Below are 23,269 nucleotides of genomic sequence, written 5' to 3'. Positions count from 1 at the left end.
GAAGAAGAAGAAGAAGAAGAAGAAGAAGAAGAAGAAGAAGAAGAAGAAGAAGATCAACAATAACAACAGAGTAATGAAAATGAGTGCAAGTCTTTGCTACGTCAATACATTTAAGAAAGGTGTTAGAGGCCAAATACAAACCCAGTTGGCAAACTGAGTGCACACAATGCTTCACACGCAAGCTATCAGGTGTGGGTCAGAGACACTGGCAGACAAAACATGGCCTGGTATAATTAATAGCAGAAAGCAGTGCCTCAGTGAGAGACTTTAGAAGGAAGCCCAGGCCCTGAGAGTCTTCTAGGTGTCACATGTCAAGAGAATGCTTTCTGAAAAGGAGCAGAAGGGACTGGAAGAGAAGAGAGGGAGGATGTGGTGAGGCTGAAATCTGGCTGTCTGCAAGAGTAGTAGATCAAAAACTGTCTGCCATGTCTGACTCCTCTTACTTTGAGGGATAATTCTCAGGAGGCTTGGCACATCATTGAGAAGTTTGCAGCACCAGCTAGGAGTTGGAGCAAGCCACCTCCCTGGGCCAGCACTACCGCATGAGCTGCCTGCGTCCAGCTGCTTCCTACATTATCTAGATGTAGCTTCTTCTAACTCTTGGTTAATCTCACACCCTGGGTTAAAAGGTCTGAGATAGGACCAAGCAGAGTAAACTGTTGCTTCCTCTCTGGCAGTTTGTCCAAAGAGGTCAAACCTTATGCATCTTTGGCGCCTGATCCCTCTAAACGTCATTCCCAAACGTTGTTGTGACAGAATCCCTGACAAAGGCACCTTAGAGATGGACAGGTAAGTTTCTTTTGGCTCACAGCTTGAGGTTATATTTCATCCTGGCTAAGAAGGCATGCAAAGCGGCTTCAGCAACTGTTGCCATGGCAACTGGAGTCTAAGGCAGCTAGCAGGTCTGGGTGGGCAAGCAGCAAGCAGGAACACTGGGGATGCCTCCTCAGTCAGTCCAAAGAGTGGTCCCCATGTTTAGAATGATAGTTTCTTCCTCAGTGAGAGATTTCTTAAACATCCTCCTGGACACATTGCAGACGAGTGTCTTCCCGATTACTCCAACCCCAGTCAAGTTAACCTGAAGATGAACTGAATCTGCAGAACCTGATAGATTGCCATATTTTCCTTCCTAGGAGTCTGAGCATCTGAGCCCAACTGATTGCAGATTGCTTCTTTCAGTTAACCAAGGCACAGCGACACCAAGATAGAGCCCAACCCACCCCACCTCCGAGTGACATGTGGCAGCACTTCTGCCTCACCCTGGTAATCAGTTCAATCACTCTGCCAGTAGAATCACTTCAGGTCAGTCGTCTACTGGCAGGAGCAGCTCAAGTTATTCTGGCAACAGCCAAGCGAGGAGTTTCCAGAGAGGAACGTTTGGAAACTAGGACTTCTAGACTCATCAAACCTAGAGCTGGAGAGATGGCCACTGGATGTGGCATCAGGGGAATTTTTCCTGTTTCCATCCTTTGATTCCTGGAATGGAGCCAATCAAGTGTAGTCACTTAAGCATCACCACCCAAACAAGAGAAAAACACCATTCTCATCTCAGGGGCTAAGACTGTAGGTAGCCTTAGAGGGCACCTGACCAAGAGACTCCAGAGCAAAGCAGCTGGCTAAGGCTTTGCTAGAGTCCTGAGCCAGAGGAACACGGAGCCAATGAGTGTGGGTGGTTTTAAGCTGGACAATGCGATACTCACATGCACAGAACAGGGGTAAATAGCAGAGCTTCTCACGCTAGGTCTTCAACACTTCAATGGTTTAGCAAGAACCAATCAATCTACAGTTTTTGGAGTTCTATTGTCTCTATGGATATCAAAGCCAGGAAAATCACATCTGCCATGGATCACATCTTCCTACTTGGATCAGAACCCAGTAACTACAGGGAGTGGGGTTAGCCAGGAGTCATTTTATATTCTCTGTAAAACAGTAGCCAATAAAACTTGAAGCTCTATCTTCAGTCCTGAATTCTGTCTGAAAATACATAAAAAATTGTGTTCTAATACACACACACACACACACACACACACACACACACATAATTTGAAATAAGGAGTTGAATTGAGCCTGCGTAGCACAGTTTGCTGCCCTCTGGTTTTGACAGTCACACTGCTATCACATGCCAGTCATTAGCAATACTATCAATATGGAGACTCCCACCAGTGCCTGTACCTCATTGCTAACACCTCCAGAACCACCATCTCTGCTTCCTAGGAACAGTGCTGCTGCCATCCATCTTGGTTCCAGTTCGCTCGAAGGAAAGCCTAAGGAAGGGGTTTTTAGAGAAGTGGCCGATTGAGGCAGCACTCAGAAGAGGAAAGGCAAGGGGCGGGGCTGGGAAAGGAAGCTAAGCAAAGGTGCTTTGCAGAAGCCCTGGGAGCTCCGTCAACAAAGCTAAATACTTCCCTGCAGTAGGGCAGCGGGTGAGGGGAAGGAGGAATGTTATGCCCTTACTCTAGCAAACCATTGCCAGCCTGCCGCCTGGGTTGGAGAACGTCCCGCACGATCCAGCCTCTCTGCTCAAAAGAGGGGACAGCTGTGGGCTGTTAGTCTCTTAATAGCTTGGGGATGCAGCCTTCCCTTTTCCTCCCATGGTAATGCGTGTACCCAAATTAAACCTGCGTTCATTGCCGGAAAGCATTTTCAATCTTTTCTAAGCGATGGAAGTATAATAAGTGCTCAAACACATATGTGCACACACACACACACACACACACACACACACTCACACACACAGACACACTCACACACACACAGACACAGACACACACTCACACACACACACTCACACACACACACACACACACGCACATATGCATGCACTCACACACAGATATGCATACACACATAGACACATGCACAAGCTCCACTCCACTGTATCCCTTACTGATAGTGTGAACCTCTTCAAGTTATAGAGACATCTATGTCCCTTCACTGTCTCAGCTATAAAAATAAAATGTGATCAATACTAATAGTTCATGAGGCCACAGCAGGAAAAAAAGGCATAATGAGAACCATCATTGTGCTACACGCATACTGTAATCATAAAAAAAGATCTAAAAGTCAAACCATTACTGGAGGATTTACATATGTCCTTGGTGAATAGTAGATATTTAGTGAGGGCCAGCCTATTTATTGTTGTTGGTATTTTATTTATTGTGGATCACTAGCATCTATTGTAATGAAGTGTAGCTTTTCCAGTGCATCTATAAGTTTTGTTATGAATTGTCAATTCTGTTCCTTAGTGTGTTAGAAAATACAAGGAGCTAGAACAAAGTTCCAGGTCTCTTTTCTAGACATAAAGGAAAAAGTATGCATACACTTTATTATTGGCTCATGTTTAGATAGAGACAGGATAGGTGTCCCTATCTGGATCTGAGATCATCAGACATTAGTAATCGACTCCAATCCTCAATTTTCATAAGGGAAATTTATGCTTTAATCTTGTGGCGTTTGTCATCTAACGATAAATGGGACCTTCCGAGAGTTAGGAGAGGACGGTACAAGTTTCCACATGCAGTTGTGCAACGATTTCTGTACAGACTCATGATGAGTCGTGTTTGCTCTGTGTTTACATCCACTGCTAGAAAAGATTGTCACTTTACAGTTATTCGATTTGTAAATATACCTTAAAATTTACAGTGTGTGGTGCATGCTTGTGGTCTTGTTTGCATGTGTACATGGGCAGGTAGGGTTGACATGCACGTATGTACATATGTGTGTATGTAGAGGCCACAAGGAATAATCAGCTCTCTTCTCTGCTGCTCTCACCGTAGAGTTGGAGAATGGGTCTCTCACCTAAGCTGGAGCTCCACGTTTCCAAGCCTGGCTTCCCACGTGGGTGCAAGGATCTGAATTCAGGTCTTCCTGTTTCTTCTGCAGGAATTTTACCAATGGCGTCATCACCTTAGCTCCCACCTTTGAATATATAATAACACTTAAATCTAATATATCCTAACACTTAATTTTCTACGTTGGATTTATATGAAATATGGCTGGTCCCTATGAACTGCCTGGCTTCCACTCTTCTTCTCCTTTATAAATCATTGCTCCATAAACACTGAAATAGGAATTGAGCAATGGGAGACTTGGAAGAGTCATCACAATTATGTGATGAGGGAAACATCTGGCAAGGGGTCATAACCTAATTCTCTGCTGAAAACAGTAAAGGAAACTCTTGGTTAGTCCCCTGAAGAATCATGGGTGCCGTGCCATCAAACCTTAACTGAGACAGTATGTGTCAAAGCTTTCAATAAGTCGGGTTGTCACTCTACTCCATAAATATTTGTTCTGCTGATGGTTTTTAAAACCCGATCGTCTCTTTTTCTTTATATGTGAAAGTTAAGTTGGTATATTTATTTTAGATTATATTACAGAACTTTTTGGCAGTGGTTTTTTTTTTAAATACATTTATTCGACTCCCTTTTCTATTTCAAGTCAGGGGATTCACTTGAACACTTCATGAGTTGGTAGGAACTGGCAGACATCAGGTAGCAGTGGCTCTCACCCATTACATGGGTTTCCCTTGGGATTGTAAAAACCTGTCTGGATAAGCAAATATATTAGGGAATTTGGGGTTTTGTTTGTTGGTTCTGTTTTGTTTGGAAAGACATTTTTAGAAGCAACCCAGTGACAGGCAGCTTTCGTGAGACAATGACTTCGAAGGATTCAGGTACTGTTAACCCAAATGTGATCATTACCCTTCCGCACTATAAGTCCTTCTTGGATGTGGAAGGTGGTTCAGTTGCTGGCATCATGTGCCTGCCTCACACACTGAGGACCTGAGGCCAACCCCCCATCAATCACCTACAATGCCAGGCACTGGACTGACATAAATGGAAGGCTCCATATGGTTAGCCTCAAGTTCAGTGAGAGACCCAGCCTCGAAATACAATGTACAGAGCACCAACCTCTGGCCTCCACACATACATATTTACAAACATGTACACACAGACCAGCCACATATATACCTCCTCAAAAGCATATATGCAAAATGGCTCTCAAATAACTAAAACAAAATGAAAATAAAACAGTACTAAAAATAAGTAACAATTTGTCATATGAACCAGCAGAAGTATGTGATATAAACACGATGTATTGTAACTATTTGACTTGATCAGCAAAGCTTTATTGAACATGGACCAAATGTCTGGGCCTGTGAAAGATGCGAAGAATAAACATGTCAAATGGCAGTTCCTACCTTCAGGGAGCTCACAGTCCAGGACAGGTGAGAGACACCTCACTCAGATGTCTCACACAGGGAAAGACATCTCCCTGTGGCACAGCATCCCCAGTGGGGTACTGGTAGTCCTAAGTATCATGGGAGCAGGAAAACATGACCTCCTGGCCAGCTTAACACTGAGATATGCAACTGAGGGTCCCAAGGCAGGTCAATGAATGCCTAAATGAAGATCAGCAAGAATCATCATGGAGATACATTTAGAAGGTGTTTCTTAACTGTAAACTCCCAGTAAGAGCTGCAAGATTGTGACCCGTGTGACTGGTATACCATCTCTCAAGTCTCTCAAGATTGTGAGACCTAAGTTGTGACTGAAAGAAAGGGTAACCTTATTTTGTGCAATAGTGTCTGCTCTGAGTAATTGGGAAATCTCTGTGAAATCATGAACAGTTCTGGGAGGTCATTGTTTCCACATGGGAGTGAGTCACACGCTCTGGTAGATCCAGTACTGGTGCAACTGTGGACACAGCCAATTAATACCTAACACACTCACGGGGCAGCAAGGCTGGAGCAATATACTTGTCTCTCCAGTCAGTTCATAAACTCATTTAGTTGGCAAGATGAAATGACATGAGCTTGCGACGAGAAGGTATTACCTTGGCATCCGCCTTTATCTCTTTGGGCTGTTTAAATGCATCGGCAAACTCAGTCCTTTGTCTGTGTGAGTCCGCTGGGGTTGCTGTCACAGAGCACTGTAGGCAGTTCTCAAGGAGGGAAGTCCAGGATCCCGGTGCCAGTATTTTTGTGAGCCCTTCTTATGACATCACCTCCATCACCTCCTGGCAGGAAGTGGAAGGGCACTGAAGGATAAGAGAAGGGGCAAAACATGCCATCTTCTCAAAAGGATCTGATTCCTACACAAGGCCTGCTAGTATCTTGTTACAGGAGCGCAAAGCAGGCAACAGCTCAGCCTCTGTCTGTCTGTCTGTCTGTCTGTCTGTCTGTCTGTCTGTCTCTCTGTCTTTCTTACACTCTCTCTCTGTTGTGCTTTTGGTGGTGGGACGACATTTATGTTGATAAAAACCTTCTGACACAGTTTTGTTGAAATTTGAGAGGTAACCCACAGGATTCAGCGTCTTTGTTTTCTGCCCTGAGTTTGCCTGGAGTGACGAGCAGGCACTTCAGTGTTCGATGGCAGCTTTGCCTGTGAGACAGGGCCTGGGCGTGGGTGTGTGCATACGGAGGTCAGAAGTCAACCTTTAGCCTTGCTCCTCTGGCTGTTCACCTAAAACACGGTGAGAGGAAATGAAAATGTAATCAGGTCATTGATTACCTTAGAACCTGCCCGGCGGCCAGCGAGGCCCAGCAGCTGTGCCTGTCTCCGCATCTCCATCACTGTGGTTGTAAGCACACCTTACCAGGCCAGGATTTTTAAAACAGGATCGAACTCAGATCCTGGGACTCACAATCACTTTACCTCCTAAGTTTTCTCCCCAGCCCTTAACGGCTGCTTCGTAAAAAGCCTTCCCTCTGCCTGTCCCTTTTCTGTCTGTGTGGCTTTGACTTACATTTCTGAATGTTTAAATAACGGGATTCACTTTTAAAAGAATTCTAGGAAAGATGTAAGCACAGTTGCTCCCTGTGAATTTCAAACGTAATGAAAAAGTACCTTCCATACAAAGAAAGCTGGGAGATCATGCTGCCTCAGCAAGCAGGTGACCGCGAGGAAAAGCCAGGCTCCCCTCCTGACCTTTGACAACTGTCCTGTGGGGAAGGGGTGTGGGGGTTGAGTGGTGTAAGCAGGTACTCCTCTTCATCCTGGGCTTCTGATTCTCAATACCGTCTTATCTTTCATTACTTATGTTCTGATTTTTTTTCTCTTTACCTCACTGATAAACAATATTATTGACAAATATTTTAGATGAGTGAATTAAAGTTTGAAGCACACAACAGGGACAGCAATCATCTTGGTTCAAATATGAGAGTTCACTGACTCTCCCTACTTCCGAAGTGCCTATATCAAATCAAATCAAATCAGGTCATGGGGCCTGATTTGATTCTCATAACAACCATGTAGATGTCACAGCAGGCCCTGCGGGGTTCATTTTGCACAAGAGAAGAGTTAGAGCGCTGACTAGGGTTCCCCGGAGCTTGCTCTAGGACAAGGACTTAAGTGGTTTTGAGCTGTTCCCAGGACACACTGATGGAAGATATGCAAGGGTGCTGGTGGTGCACGCCTCTAATCCTAGCACTTGAGAAACAAAGGCAGGTTCTCTGAGTTGGGGGCCAGCCAGGTCTATAGTGGAAGTTCCAAGACAGACAAGTTACCATTGAGAAATCTTGTCTCAGAAAACAAAACGGGGAGGGGGGTTATAGAATTATATATGAAGAAAAATAATTTCACATCTTCAAGATCTCTCCTTCTCCTCTTTCTTCCCCTCCTCCTCCCCTTCTTTGCCCTCCCCTCCTCCTCCTCTGCTTCTCCTTCCCCTCTCCTTCTTGTTCTCCTCTTCTTCCTATTACTTCTTCTTGCTTTCTGCTAAGGATTAAACCAGCCAGGTTTAGTTACATATTAAGCCAGAGCAAAAATGCTGGACTCTTTATCTCCAGTCTCCTTAGCCATCTTTCTCTGAAGTCTGCTAACAGAGGTAACTTTGCAGCAGCAACTCTTGGTCACTTTATTTGCATAGTCAGCATAATCCTAGAGGCAGCAATCAGCCGTCCTTATTCTGGGTGTTACAGCAGGTGGCTCCGAGGCTCAGAAGGAAGGACCAGCATGGTGGGGCAGAGCAGAGGACTTAACTGAACTCAGCAAGGTTTACCCTCCAGACCCACCCCACCCTGCTCAGGAAAGAGGTCAGAACCTTCAGGCATGTGGCTCTGAGAGAGTACATGTGTTGACGGTCTTTCTACTCAAAGTGTACTGATGTGACACACCAACCATAAGAAAAAGTCTCTGGAAACTCAGACAATACTTGAGACTTGTGCACCCTGTGAGTAATAAGTCTCTTCAAAGGCTATGGCTTTTTCAGAACACAAAGAACCATCCCCACGTGAACCTTTCAGCAGTGAGTAGTCTAACACTCTACCAGCTTCCAGCGGAGTTTGCAGGTCAGTGGGAAACAGTTTGCTCAAGATGCTGGAATAAATTTAGTATTTACAAGGGCCATAATACCTTTAAAGATGTGTATGACAGAAAATTATGGCACATAAGTGGTCCGGCAAATGGTAGGTGGAATTCACAGTAGACGTGTGTGTCACCATTTACCAGCCTTTTCACATCCCCTAGGGATCACCCCCAGTTTCCCAGTTGTGAAGTATTTGCACACAGATGTGAAGGGATTCTTGTGGCTCACTCAATAAACCCAAGTGGGGCTTTATGCACCCCTGAGTTTTCAATTAATGTTGTTGACAGAATGAATGGCTACTTATGCATCCTGGCTTTCATGTGCATTCATGAGACACAATACCCAAGCCTTAAAGATCTCATCTAAACACCTCCCCTCTTAGGAGGGTGCTTATGTCTGCCATTGTATATATAGGGCAGCATAAGGTTCAGTGATTCAGTCTAATCAGCTAAGTGGACCTTCCATGCTATCAAAAGCTGCTAAAGCCTTTGTTCTGCACTGGGGTATTATCACACAATGTCTACAATAAGTCCAGTGTCTGACTCTACAAATGTCTTGGGCAACCAATGCCTGAACTTAACTTTGCCAAGTGTACTCCATCCATTTTCACCAAACCTGACATTTTAGGGTTAGGATACTTACATAGGAAAAGTAGTTTGCTATGTGTAGTGAGTCCTTGGCACATCAGTCCATCTGACAGCACACACAAGCTTTTGACCTGTAGGTGAAGCCCATTAATGAATATAACCCAACCGGAAAGCCAAGACCTCTGTGTCCTCAGATTTCTATAACCAGGTACAGTTCCCTGCAGGCAGAATGTGGAAGGACAGACCTCTTCACCGTACTGGGCCTCCAGCCTCCTCTATTCTGCAGTCAAGAGGAAGCCATGAGTGTGTAAATGTTACCTGAGGAACTTTACAGTGGCTGAGTAGGATTCCACCTTTCTTGTTGAAAGAAAAACAGAAAATTTAGTCAGACATATAATTCAAAGCAACATTATAATTTATTTTTCCATGTGTCTTCGCCAGTTTAAACACATTTTAGCTATGGGTCAGCATTGTAAAGCAGCTAAAGATTGCTGTCTCCATTTCTCAGATGAGTAAACGGAGGGTCATTCATAAGCAATGTGCTTAAAAGTAGATCGGTATCTATGTGCAAAAACAAAACAGAATTCTACTCCAGTGATACTTCAAGATTCGATTACTAATGTATTTATCAAACACAACCCCATGATCTAGTGGGCAAAGGCACTTAGGGACGAGCCTGACTACTGATTTCTATTCCCCGAACCCATGTGGCAAAAGGAGAGAAGAAACCCCTTCATGTTGCCATGCAGCCTCCACACTTGTGCCGCAGCAGAGCACACACATGTACACATGCACACAAACACACGTATGCACACGTGCATACACACACATGCTAAATGTAAAATGAATTTACTGAGTACATTTATTCATCCATGAAGTTAATTATGCACTAAACAAAATGAAGTAATTTTTAAGGGTCGAGCTATGTTCTTCAAGTTCTGAGCCTCCAAAGGAAACTTACACTTTGTTTGTTTATTTCTGGAAAGCAAATTAAATGTGTAGTCCATGCATTATTGATGTCTATTATTTTAATTCCCAAGAAGTATGTGTATCAAATTGCCTTTACAAGAGAAACTGTATTAAAACAACTTGTATTTACATGCCTTCTTGGTTTGTGCTTGAGTGTTTATTTTTCTGTTAACTCTAGGATGGTGATCTAACATGACACTATTTTCAGAATCAGACACGCAAGTGGCCGCTCTACAGCTCAAATGAGCATTTATTCTCAAGGGGAATGCCAGCTGGGACAGGAATGTACTGAGATGGAAGGGTCTTTACAAAGGTACATGCAGACACACTCACAGGCCCTCAGACTAAATGGCCACCTTGAATTGTAAGCCAACATCACGGAAGGTTCCAGAGTCTTCACATTTGTATACCATTTCTAGAACATTCTCCACGGTTCTAACCCATCTCTGTTCTCCCTTCTTAAGTATGATTCATTTCCCTTTGAAACCTCTCCCCTGCTCTCCTGGCCAGCTCAGACAAGGTGAACAGATTGGACTATGGAGGACCCCAGGTTTCTTGAAAGTAGAAGACAGCAGAGACAAAGCAGGCCAGGCAGATCTCTGCTCTCTCCCCACCATGGGCACTCATTGCTGCCTAATATGCACTTATGTCTCATCGTTTCAGAATCTTAGATCTGGAGAACGACTCAGATATTATCCAATGCATCATGGTCCAGGAATATATAAGGAAATGTGTTTCTGAAAGCTAACTGACTATCTCAAGTCAATGGTAGCATCGGAGATAAAAACAAGGCCCCCAGAGTGAAGAGACATGGATATATGTTTGCTTTAAATCGTGAAATGTAGTCAGGATAGCTCTTGGTTAAGCTGGCAGACCAGACTTTAAAGCGTGGGATTGCTAAGTAAATTTTTATTTACTTGGAAGGCTTGTGACAGAATACAAGAAGTCTGTCTGCCACCCTGCCTAAATAATGAGGTTAATATTTATTTCTGAAACGCCTTAGCTCTACCATCTAACAGCTTAAATCATAGTGATTCCAGCCATGCTTAAACATTATAGTAATGAACAGGGACAGCCACCTCAAACAGAGAAAGAGGCTGCTGATAGAAGCTAAAATATGAGGTTCTACCAAGCCCCAGCATAGGTGACCATCGGTGGTTGACAGGCGAACGCTTTTCTCTGGTGCAGTGCAGAACAGAACCAGGTGATTTATAAACCTCAACACATCGAAGAACAAAAAATAAATCATTAAGCAGCACAGCTCATGATTCAGCTGCTCCCCCCCCCCCATGAGTAATAAATTGTGTGGGCTTTAATAATTTATAGGAGATGTTGTTATAATGTGAGAAGATTAACTTGGTTGAGTCTTTTCATTTGCTTGTGCTGTCAATAGGGCATTCAAGGGTTTCTTTGCTTCTCCGGGACAGCCATGCTCCTGGAGCACAATTGGATTTTGACACTCGAGTCAGAGGCTCCTGGGGACTGGATACGACAGTTTACTTTAGCACTGGGCTTATCAATTTGGTGTGTACCCCTCAGGAATTGCATGCCACAGAGAGAATTCAACAGAAGGGTTGGAAGGCACTTAGAACCCTGTTAGCACATCCACACACAGCCCCAAGTCCTTGTGGGAGGAAAAGTCCCACAGAGGAGGCTATTTTATTTCTGTCCCAGGGCTACGCAGACTTGCTAGGAGACAACCAAAGAGAAAGCGAAGTTTAAAACTGACCCCTGTGTGGTGACACACACCTGGAATCCCTGTTCTCAGGAGGAGGAGCAGGGAGTCGGAGTTCCAGGCCATCCTTCCTTACCTAAGAAATTCAGTGTCAACAGGGGCTGCATGAGCCTTTGTCTCAAAGCATAAAAAGGATGGAGCGTGGAAAGGAGGGAGGGAAGGAGGAAGGGAGGGAGGGCATTTAAATGATCAGAAATCAGCGTCAGGAAGGCCTCAACATATTCTAGGTACATCTGTAAACATAGTCAGTTCCTTTCTGGGTAATAACATCCTTCATAGATCCCTTTAATGTTTTTCCATTGCCCATAAATTATGATAGCAATGACCCTCTCATATTTCAGAAACAGTTTTTCTTTTCATCTCTTGCCTATATTTCCCATTGGAAGAGAAAGAACTATCTGACCCAGCAGCTCTCAACATTGCTGATGCTGTACCCCCATTTGTTCAGTTCCTCAGGTTGTAGTGACTCCCAACCATAAAATTTCTTTTGTTGCTACTTCCTAACTGTAATTTTGCTAGTTATAAATCTTAATGTAAATATCGGATATGCAGAGTATCTGTTATGTGACCCACAAGTTGAGAATCGCCGCTCAAACAACTTGGCTGCTAGAAAAGACATCTATGAAGAAAAAGCGGCTGAAAGAGAACAGGAAGACAGACAGCCTGGGAGAGAGGCTATGAAGAGTGCTAGGGAGATAACTTGTCTCAGGCAGCTGTGCAATGGAAGAGACAGCCACAGCAACCAGGCACTTCCTGCCCGAAGCCTGGAGAGCTCTGTTCAAAGACCCACCTCTCCTCAGACTTCAAGGCAACCACCCTGACTACGTTGTTTTTATTTTAATTTAAAACAAACACTTCAATAGCAAGATTAAAAGGAATGCCTCACATAATAGAAAACAGCAGATGAAATATGCAGCCGTCACTGGAGGTAAACTGAGGAAGGCTGAGAACAGTCTGTTGGCACTTGATGGTAAAGGGTCCACCTATGAGCAGAAAGAAGAAAAATCAATACTTGAAGTTCTGCCCTGCTGTGATTCCTTTGTTTTGGAGGAGTGGGGACCCTAGTCCACACCTCCTGCACACTAGGATAGTGCTCTCGTGCTAGGATGTGCTGCTCACTCGCTCCAGCTTTCAGGAGCTTTTTCTACCTGTTTTAATGTTGTAAGAAAATACCTCCCTTTGTCTGACCTACGCTTGGTTTCTTTCCCCAGATCTAACCTAACATGTTGTCTTCTTGGTTTGGTTTTGCTTTCTTTTGTTTTGTTTTGTTTTGTTTTGTTTTGTTTTGTTTTGTTTTGTTTTGTTTTGTTTTCTGAGACAGGGTCTCTCTCTGCATAGCCTTGGCTGTCCTGAAACTCACTTTGTAAACCAGACTGGTCTGGAACTCATAGAGATCCACCTGCCTCTGCTTCCTGAGAGCTGGAACTAAAGTAAGTTGGCCTCTTACCCAACTTACTCTCCTATCCCATGGGTCATTTCCCCTTCATAACTCTACTTCCCTTAAGTATTCAGGTTCAAGGTCTAGATCTTTTTAAAGATGGGGTATATGTCAGGGTGGTGCCTTCAGTAATTAGCATGCATTGCAATGTGGTGAGTCTTAAGACTAAAGCCATGTCATTCTGTAGGCTGATCAGAGGATAGCATACTGGGGACAAAGGGAGACAGAATCAGCAATAGCTACTTGTACAAGTTTTCTTAAACTGTACTCAATCTGTACGGTCAGCCCTCAACATTAGTCAACCACAAACACACAGAGTAACTCCACAGTGGAGCATCGCCTAGTAAAGTGTGCTATCAAAGGGATGGGAGAATCAGCTCCTGCAGGAATAAGAATGAGCAGGAGTGTTCTAAAATACTCCCTCCTCACATCTCATCATGCCCAAGAGAAGAAAAAGAGCAAGATTACTCTATCAAAGGAAAGGCCTCCCTTCCCACAAGTCCAGGGGCCTCACTTCTTACGTCTAAATCCCGTTATTGAATTCGTTTAGGCCTCTAGTTCTTGAACTCTAATAGAGAAGCATATTTCTCAAGGTCAAATTTCTCAGGCAGCAAGATGTGCAGCCCCCATGGAGTTGAGGGCGAGACCCCTTGAAATTCTCAAGTTCGAGCAGAGCCGGCAGATAAGCAGGATGGTGAATGTGTTCCTGGGGAAAGCAAAGAAATGAGGGGCACCCGGCAGAAATGTCAGAGAAAAGGGACCACGGTTGCAACTCTCTCCTGCTGCCGAGCTTCCTAAACAAGTGCTAAGAAGTGAGGGGCTGTGGTATGTTGACAGTGACAGAAGACCTCCAGTTCTAAACTCAGAACTACCTATGTTCGTCCAACCGAGCCAGCCTCATTATGATGAAGGGAATGGGCTTGTGTCTTTCCACACACACAGGGAAGATAGCACATCAAGGGACAGCAGAGCCAAGCATGGCTGGCATTGATTGGGGGGCTTGACATTCTTCACCATTGAAAGGAGTAGAGAAATGTTGAAAAAGAAACCCATCTAGAATTCAAACTACATGAGGCTGACTATCAAAGAATTCACGAGTCACCCATGCTCCCGGAGAAAGATGTGGTGTGCTTGCCCACTTGTCTTTGACTTGTAAAATTGTAGGCAATAGAAATGTGGTGTGCTTGACTGACCGTGTTTCAGTCAATTTCAATAATGTGCCTTTTGTATATAATCTCATTTCAAACTCCAACATGGGGGCTTTTAAGGATGACGCTGAAACATTGGTCTTTGCTCTTCATTCTGAATGTTCAAACCACCTTGCTACATAGCCTACAGATGTGATTTCAAGTCACAGGCAAGGACAGCATAGAAGCAGTAATTCTCTGGAATTACAGACACTTTCAGCCAAGGTCAACATAACAGTCGTTTCCCTGGGCTACAGACACCTTTGCATCCACCCTGCCTGTGACGATTCGGCACTGTTTAATGACAAGCCTGAATCCTAAATGTGCTTGCTGTTTGTGAAGTCAAGAAAAGATAAAACTCTGCTGTGTGTGATTGTTGTGCTCCCACTGACAAACTCCATTGCTCAAGAAGGGGAGATGGTCCCAACACAAGACAGCTACACCTTGCAGTCATGATTACAATATTAATTACAATAGCCAATGGAGGTCCAGGGTTTGTGGAGAGCAAGGGATCTACCAGGCATTCCAGAGTCACTAAGAGGAAAAGGGGCTAGATGAAGTTCCCCAAGTAATATAACAACCCGGATCCTTTTTCATTAGGTCTACTTCCTTCCTGTAGATGACAGAGCTTTGAGCACCCTGTGTGGCCCAAGAAGAGATCTGTGATTCCTCTGTAGGTCCACCGTCGTCACTGTTGGATTTATTTTAAAATTGTTATTTTTGTGTATACGTGTGAATGTGTGTGCACGAAAGGAATCAGCAGCAGGTGGCCTCCTCTACGCTCTCCGTCTTGATTTTTGAGATGAGGTTTCTTACTGAACTTGGAGCTTGTAGATTCGCATCGCACATTCCATTTTTGGGGAAAAAAGCACACCACGCAGTTTTGGATTGCCTCCGCAGAAACATGACACCTCAAAAACTGATTTACACCAATCATTTTTGTCCCTCATTTCCAAGCCGACAGTCTGTTTCTATTGTCTACAATGACTAGATTTTCCAGTCTTGAAAAAAGTCCATGCAAATTACCAAAATGTTTTCCATTTGAGACCCCATACATATTTGAAAAAAAAAATCAGCTCTGGGCTGTTAAGTGGAAGGAAATAAAACAAGAGAAATCTGATGACAGAAATTCTGTAAGGTCTGCAAGAGGCTCCACGTAACCCAACCCCTTTTTTAATGGTCGCATGCAAACACATTGACAGAATGAAAGCACCATTTGCCACTGTTTGAAACAAGTACTACAGAGTTTCTTCCCCCACCTCAATTTAAGCATCACAACATATAGCTTGTCATGAATGCCCCTGTCTTGCCATTCCCTCTTTGTATCTCTCCAACTACTCAAGTGGCTTTTTTTTTTAGAATAAAGTGAAGATAGTTTATGCAGAACTCAAACGGAGCATTCTGAGACTTGACTTTCAAAGCTCTGACATCTCCCCCATTCAGTGCGTAGACGCAGGGCTTTATTTGCTATGTAGCTTCTGAACTCTTCCATTTCATTTGATCTGTGTGCAATGAACAACCAAACTTTGGTCACCAGCAAATTGTTTTAGCTAACTATTTAGTGAACAGCAAAGATCACAGTAACTGTGTATATATACATAAGCCAGTGAATTCAATGGGGGACTAAGGAAGAATCATTGTGCACATAGTTAGGTTTAGTTTCTATGGATTAAATGTATTTGTTTTTAAAACTTGGTTTATTTACAACAAGTACCAAGAATTTGGCTATACATTTGATTTCTTCTTTCTCTTCTTATGTCTTTATTTTCTTTATTTTTCTTCCCACAATCTTTTCTCTTTTCTTTCATCCTTACCTCTAACAAACATACACTCATATGTATATACTATATTCTTCATGTTACATAGCTGTACAAACATACACGCAAATAAATGTCTCAAGAGAAGCCACTTTGGATGCATGTGCTCATGTGTGTTTATAACTTAGGTCTTTTCATTTATTTGTATACTGGTCTGTGGTTTTCACATGCAGTTCTTGGCCACTGCAATCATATGACAAGGAAACCTCAGAGCAAACAATTGTACATACTGACAAATCAAGCCTTCTAAACAATGGTGCCTCTTGATCATCCCACTGACTTTATAACCCAAAGTCCTGCTCTGCCAACAGGGGTCACTGCTAGGAATTTGCAGAACCCAAGAATTTCTTTAGAAACTATAGGACTTAATGCCCTTCTGTCTAACTTCCATAATCTGTAACATTTTGTGGGCCTCTGGTTTATTTACGTTGGGGCCACTAATCCCACATTCTCCTAGTGACTGTGAAGTTTAGTATGTATATATAAGAGTTGTGCTGGTGTGAGTTTCCCCAAATACGGTGCAGGATATCAAGGATGCTCTAAATAAAACCCAGACCCCCTGCATCAACTAACTAGAATAGAGATGCACATTAAGCCTCTATATTCCAGCAGCCAATGTATCAGGCTCCTGGGATTTACATATATCATTATGATCATGGGCCACAATAGACTTGATAATCTAGTAGCACATAGCCAATAAGTAATGATGCAGGCATGCCCATGAAAGCCATAGGATTCACCTAGATATATTTCCTAATACACTAGACCCAGGGCTCAGAGGAGGCTTAGCAAAGTAAACACCATCTCAACTGTAAATGGGAGGATGAATAGTGATTAACTACTCCGTACTCACTAACAGTGAGTATAGAAGGGAGCACAAAGCATCCCAAGTTGAAAGAAGAGTTCATGGACCCTCAAAGCAGGAGAGAAAGCTCTCTCCATTTCCATCCTTCCCTCCCTTTCATGTGTATTCAGATAGCCCTCTGTGGTGCAAGAGTTCACCTCAATAATTGTATGTACCTGGGAGATCATATTTCAGGATTCTCTCTTGAATGTATTTGCCAAACTTTATGGCATAGTTTAATGTCTAGTTAAAAAAGTCAGTAAGAGAAAGAAAATAGCCAACTTCCTTAGGCCCTTCCTGGGTTTAGAAATGCAAATGAATGTGATGTCTTCACTGGGGTGTCATGAAGGGGAGAGACAAAAGCCCATCAGAAGTCCTGTTTCTTCTCCCTACTCTGAGTCCCTGAAGTTTATTCTCAAGGCCAGAGCTCAGGAGCCTCACTAAGGTGAAATACCTTTGTAGTAACTTTCCAGGGGAAGAGGACAAGCTGATCTTTAAAAGGTGTAGGAACTGAGTTTCCCTTCTCTGCAACTCTTGGGGGGGGGTCAGTTTTTTCTGCTACACCAAGTAGCATGGTCGTATCTGATTATCAGTGCCAGAGTGGACCTAGGATCTCCCAGTCCTCTTGCTTCCTGAACATGACTCTCCCTGTCTCTCTGTAAAGAGTAGATCAGAAGGTAAGAATAGCCCAAGGGATGCTTCTTGGCCTCTTCATAGCCATGCTACAGACAATCTGTATGTAGGAGGCACACTGGAAGAGGACGGTGGCTTTCACCCCAGACTACCTCCTCCAGATAATCAAAGCTGGTTGTTTGCAATGCCAACTTCCTATCCACATCTGTCACTCACACCCCATCCCACCCCCAAAGTCTTTCTAGGCTGTGGTAGCACATGTGACAGAAAAAAATAGTTCTATGCTCATTCAAATAACTTTGGGAAATTCTGGTTAAAAGAAGGTAAACTTCCCCTGCCGCCGTGTGTGTGTGTGTGTGTGTGTGTGTGTGTGTGTGTGTGTGTGTGTGTATCTGTCTGTCTGTCTGTCTGTCTGTCTGTGTGTCTGTATTTGTGTGTTTCAGTCTATCTGTCTGTCTATCTGTGTGTGTGTCTTTGTGATGTTCCCTCAGTCACCTCTCAAAGTCTTTAAGATGCTCATGTACACTGTACATATTTACAAAAGACAGGGCTGTCTCATTTAGCCCTTAATACATATCATTTCATCACTATATTTTTCTTCATAGTATCTTTCAGGGTCAGTGTTCTAAGACAGGCGGCTCTGAAAAGCACGACTCTGTTAAGTCTTCCATTGCCTTTCAGGTCCCAGGTTCTGGTTAAAAGGAGGTAGTAAACAATACTAAGTAGGTAGAAAATATACAAGTGACTTCATTCACTCATGCTTGTTGGAAGAAACCTAAGCTCTATTGACGTGTATGTGTCTCTTCAGAAGATCGTTAACAAGTCCCGAGTTGGGTTTCTTCCCTACACCTTTGCTGTAAAGTTATAAATGAAGGCACGTCTCACCCTCATCTCTCACATACAGACTTCATGAAATGAAGTAAAATATAATCAGCTATTACACGGGAGACTGCTGGTAAAACCTGTTCTGTGACAGAGGTGTGGCTCTTTCCTATCCCTTTAGTATGCGCTTCCAGCACCAGCTTCATTCAAGACTGCAGAGACAATAATTGAGTGGGAGACTGTGCAGCCCTTGTAGCCAGCCACAGACAAACCCAAGTGTTTTAGGGCTGGGGAGCTGGATCAGGGGATAAAGCGCTTGGTTCATGAGTAAGCATGGAAATGCCGGATGGGTAAGGAGGCCCACTTGTAGTTCATAGAAAGGAGCTCCCCAGAGCAAGCTGGTAGAGAGACTAGCCATATTGGTGAGCTTTGGCTTTGATGGAGAGACAAGACCATGCTTCAAAAAATAATGTGGAAGAGTGATCATGAGATATCCCTGGCATCCAGTCCAGGCCTCACACACATGTGCATATATGTGGGTGCACACACACACACACACACAAGAAAAGAGGGAGAAAATGTTGTATGAGCCAGTGGACTGTGTTCTGTCCTGCTGGGCACGGTGGTGCACGCCTTTAATTTCAGCATGTAGAAAGCAGAGGCATTGGGATCTCTGTAAGTTTGAGCTTGAGACCAGTGTGGTCTATGTAGCAGTGAGTTACAGGATATCCAGAGATACACGGAGAATCGCTATCTTCAAAACAAACAACAAAACAAAACAAAACAAATAATTGTACAAAAAAAGATGCCCTTTTCTGTTCAGGTTTGGATGAAAAGGTTTCCTCTCTTCACCGTTGTCATGCCATGTTGGAGGGCCTACAGCTCTCCTCATCCCCCTCCACATTTCTAATGACAGCCCATCTCTAGCATTCATCAGTTCATAGTGCTAATTAGCAAGGTGCTGATTTCACCAATAAATGTCCACTTCTCACACTCACTACGCTAATTAGTGAAGCATCTTCATCAGAGATAAAGACTGTGCTCGAGGTAGCTTCCACCGGACTTTGGACCTTTAGTGTCATCCAACAGCTTCCCACACCCTCAAGGGGAGTAAAGCCACCATTGAAATACAGGCTGCATCACCACCTAACCCAGCCTTATGTCATAAGAGCTAGTCTGATGTATTTCCCATGAATAGACTAAGGCCTCTCTGGAGTCTACAAAGAAAACAGGCTAGTGGCAGGGTTGTTTCAGATTTCTCAGAGGGGTATGGTGACACCTCATGACAGACAAGGCAATATCTGAAGGAAGAGGCCACTAACTCCTAACAGTGTAGGGGAATAAGCAGCAGGAAAAGGAACAATAACACAGCCGATAGAAGAGGAGCTTGCTGCAGGCAGGGGACCAACACAGGTGCAATTCTACTAACACGAACATACCCAACAGAAGGAGGAAATAGACTCTGATGAACTGTGAGAACCCAGGGGCTCAAAGGCTACACTGAGGCTTGGATTTGATTGGCTCTGATTCCAAATCAAAGTTAAATCCCTTACAGAGCCACAAGCAAAAGAACAAAGACTTCCCACCTTTGTAACCTCTGCTGGGCAAGGAGAAAGGATTGCAGAGCCAGAAAAGAACCAGAGAGACCTTGTGGGAGGGACTACAGTTTACATAGAAAGCTGATTTTTCTAATTCGGGGTAGAATTAGGTGTGGTGGAGAGATATCGGAAAGGTAGGGATATTTTTGGACAGATGGTCAATAGGTCTTAGTGATAGAAAGCAATTAAATGCAGAATTACCGAAAGGACCAAGGCTTGGTTTAGGGGTTCAGCAGCTAGACTGTGCTATCATCTACTAAAGCAGGAAGGAGGCCATTCTTTGAGAGAGTGGCCAGGGAACTGATGAATAATCTAAATGGAGATCTTCAACATACAGACTTAGACCTATTCTAAGACACACTTCTAAACCAATTCAAGCTAGTTTCTTCTTTAAAACCTAGTGAATTGAGTGGAGCAGAGACTGAAGGAAAAGCCATCCAGAGACTGCCCCACCTGGGGATCCATCCCACATGCAAACACCAAACCCAGACACTATGCTGATGCCAAGAAGTGCTTGCTGACAGGAGCCTGATATAGTTGTCCCCTTAGAGGCTCTGCCAGATCATGACCAATACAGATGCTGATGCTTGCAGCCAAACAACGGACTGAGCACAGGGACCCCAATGGAGAAGTTAGGGAAAGGCCTGAAGGAGCTGAGGGGCCTTATCTGGCATCAATGGGAGGGGAGGCCCTTGGTCCTATGAAGGCTTGATTGTCCAGAGTAGAAGAATGCTAAGGGCGGTGAGGCAGGAGTGGGTAGATGGGTTGGGGAGCATCGTCATAGCAGCAGGGTAAGAGGGGATGGATAGGGCATTTGCAGAGGGGAAACTGGAAAAGGAGATAACATTTGAAATATAAATAAACAAAATATCCAATTGTAAATAAATAAACACCCAATAATTAATCAATTAAATGAAAAAAATATATAAAAAAAACAAAGTTGAATATTTTAACTTGTAAGTTTAGTAATTAGAAAAGATGTAATTCTGACACATTCTAAATATGAGCACTAGAAAATAAAATGATTATGCCTTTTATGTGTTTTTCTGTTTGTTTTGTTTTGTTTTGTTTTAGGTTTTGTGTTACTGTTTCCCATGAGTACCTTCCCATTTATAAGGAATACAGAGCAGGCAGTTTGACTAAATATGTAACACATAATTTAATCTAATGGTTAATAACTAATAAATATGTGACTTTATATATAAAAAATACCTGGTGAAATGTTCAGGGCTTATAGAAATTGCTAGAAGCTCAGCAAAGCCTTATGCTGTCCACATCTTCCCGTGGCTTGCCACTCAAGGGTCCTACACTGCTAACTTTACGATCCTTAAACTTTATGGAAATGAAATGTCACTGTCCTTCCATAATAACCAGAGGCCCTGGGACTGTAAGAAAGACAACTGAAGCCAAATCCATAGCCTGCGGATAAAACCCATCATGGTAGACAAGATCTGATGGTAGAAGAGCGGGGAGGCTGGCCGTGTCACATCTGCTGTCCAGAAGACTGTACTGGGAGCCTGATCTCTCTGATCTCTCTGATCTCTCCTGATCTTCTGACTCAGGCCAATACTCCGGCCTGTGGCATGAGCCACTCAGGTTCACAGTGAGCTCTTTTTGCTCTTCGATTGTCTCTCCAGAAAGACACACACAGATGGTGTCTCTCCTAAATTTCTGAGTTTAACCAAGGTAGTAATAAATATTAATCATCACACCCTATTGTAAGAGGCTACATGGGCACGGTTGTTGAATGGAACTCACTGTGGGGTTAGATTCAGAATATACTGGCTCAAGCTGGGCCTCTGCTCCTGGTCTACACTAAGATTTTTAATTACATTGGTTACTATGTGGAAGTCTTCATTCTCTCATTTGTAAAAAGAAATTACTCCAGTGAGCATGAAATAAAACAGTGTCTGGGGAAAGTTCTGAACTGTTAAAATTGTTAAATAATGTAGGTATTACTTCTTGCTATAAAGCATTCCTAATAACACAAGCCTCATTTGTGAATGTAATAAATCCATAGCCCACTCACCTAGCCCATTACACACAAATCTCTCATCTTACAGGCCTGACTATATGTGAATTATCAATTTTAACAAAACACATTCCCCTAAGCTCCTAAGCAGCATGCCAAGGGAATAAGTCACATCATTTCCTAGCTATACATCGCTTAGTCCAGTGGCACATGAGAAAACCATCTACTGCTTTACTGAAACACTATTTCTTAACTTTATCACAAAAGGATGGAGTTGAATCTTTGTGACTGAGATACAGAAACTGAAATTTATTTGACACGCCCCCCCCCCCCCCGTGATGGTGATCTGGGGTCTACAGGCAAAGAGTCAGTTTGTAGGTGAGAAAGTGAATACATTGAGAAGTGACCCCATAGCACAGCTACGTTGAAAGACTTCTTCCCAATCCAGATCAACATGACTTCCCTTAGGAGTAAAAGTGTCTTTTGTGATTATCACAAAAAGCCTGAGGCTGCATAATTTATAGAATAAAAAGAGGTTTGCTTGATTCATGGTTTAGAAGGCTGGAAATATAATTAAAGGCAGGCCTGTTGACTCAAATTCTTGTGAGGTCTTAATGGCAAATAATCTCATAGTAAGACTATGCAGATAGTAACCATCAGCAGGCCTACTGCTTTCCAACAGCACCATAAAAGAGTCAACTTCCCAACATATTGCCCCGTGAGAGACACATTCAAATCCTACCCAAACAAAACACATTGTGTCTCACAGGCAATGTCCTGGGTCTGGACTTTGCTAATCCCCTCTACCTTGATAGATAATAGCAATAAAAATCATGATAAGAGATGCCAACTCTTAGAATAAGAGAAACTAAAGATGACTGTGCTGCTAACACAAGAATTTGTGGAGCAAATGCCTCAGAGGAAGAGAGTGGCTCAGACAAAGAAGATGGCTTCAATAAGAGCCTGGGAGCCAATGCGCTCCATCCAACTGGTCTCTCCCAAGTACTGCGTTGGAAATCTAATGGTGCAAACTTACTTTCTCTCAGGACACTTTGCCAAATGACCTATGCAGAAGCATGAAGCCAATCAACAGTGACACACACACACACACACACACACACACACACACACACACACACATGCACACATAGACTAAGAATTCAACTTCAAAATCAGCTCAGAACTTAAACAGGCATTTCTCCAAAACAAGATGTACAAATGTGACTAATGTCTACTCATTGGAGAAATGCAAACCAAAGCCACAATGAGCGATCACCTCATACCTGCTTGGATGGCTACTAAAGACACATGATTAGCACACATTAATGATTAATTATCTGCCAGGCGTGGTGGCGCACGC

At 43.4% G+C, this 23,269-nt stretch overlaps 1 long non-coding RNA gene across 1 annotated transcript; it reads left to right on the top strand.

Annotated features, from left to right (window-relative positions):
* Positions 1-23,061, top strand: Gm52619. The gene is made up of 2 exons (XR_003954588.1): positions 1-789; positions 1,134-23,061. It is a non-coding gene; the product is annotated as a predicted gene, 52619 (long non-coding RNA).
* Positions 23,062-23,269: the final 208 nt, after the last annotated feature.

This window comes from Mus musculus, chromosome 3, assembly GCF_000001635.26.
Source record: "Mus musculus strain C57BL/6J chromosome 3, GRCm38.p6 C57BL/6J".
In the NCBI taxonomy this organism is placed as follows: Eukaryota; Metazoa; Chordata; class Mammalia; order Rodentia; family Muridae; genus Mus; species Mus musculus.
Note: the sequence above shows the minus strand (reverse complement) of the source record. Positions and strands in the feature narration are given on the sequence as shown.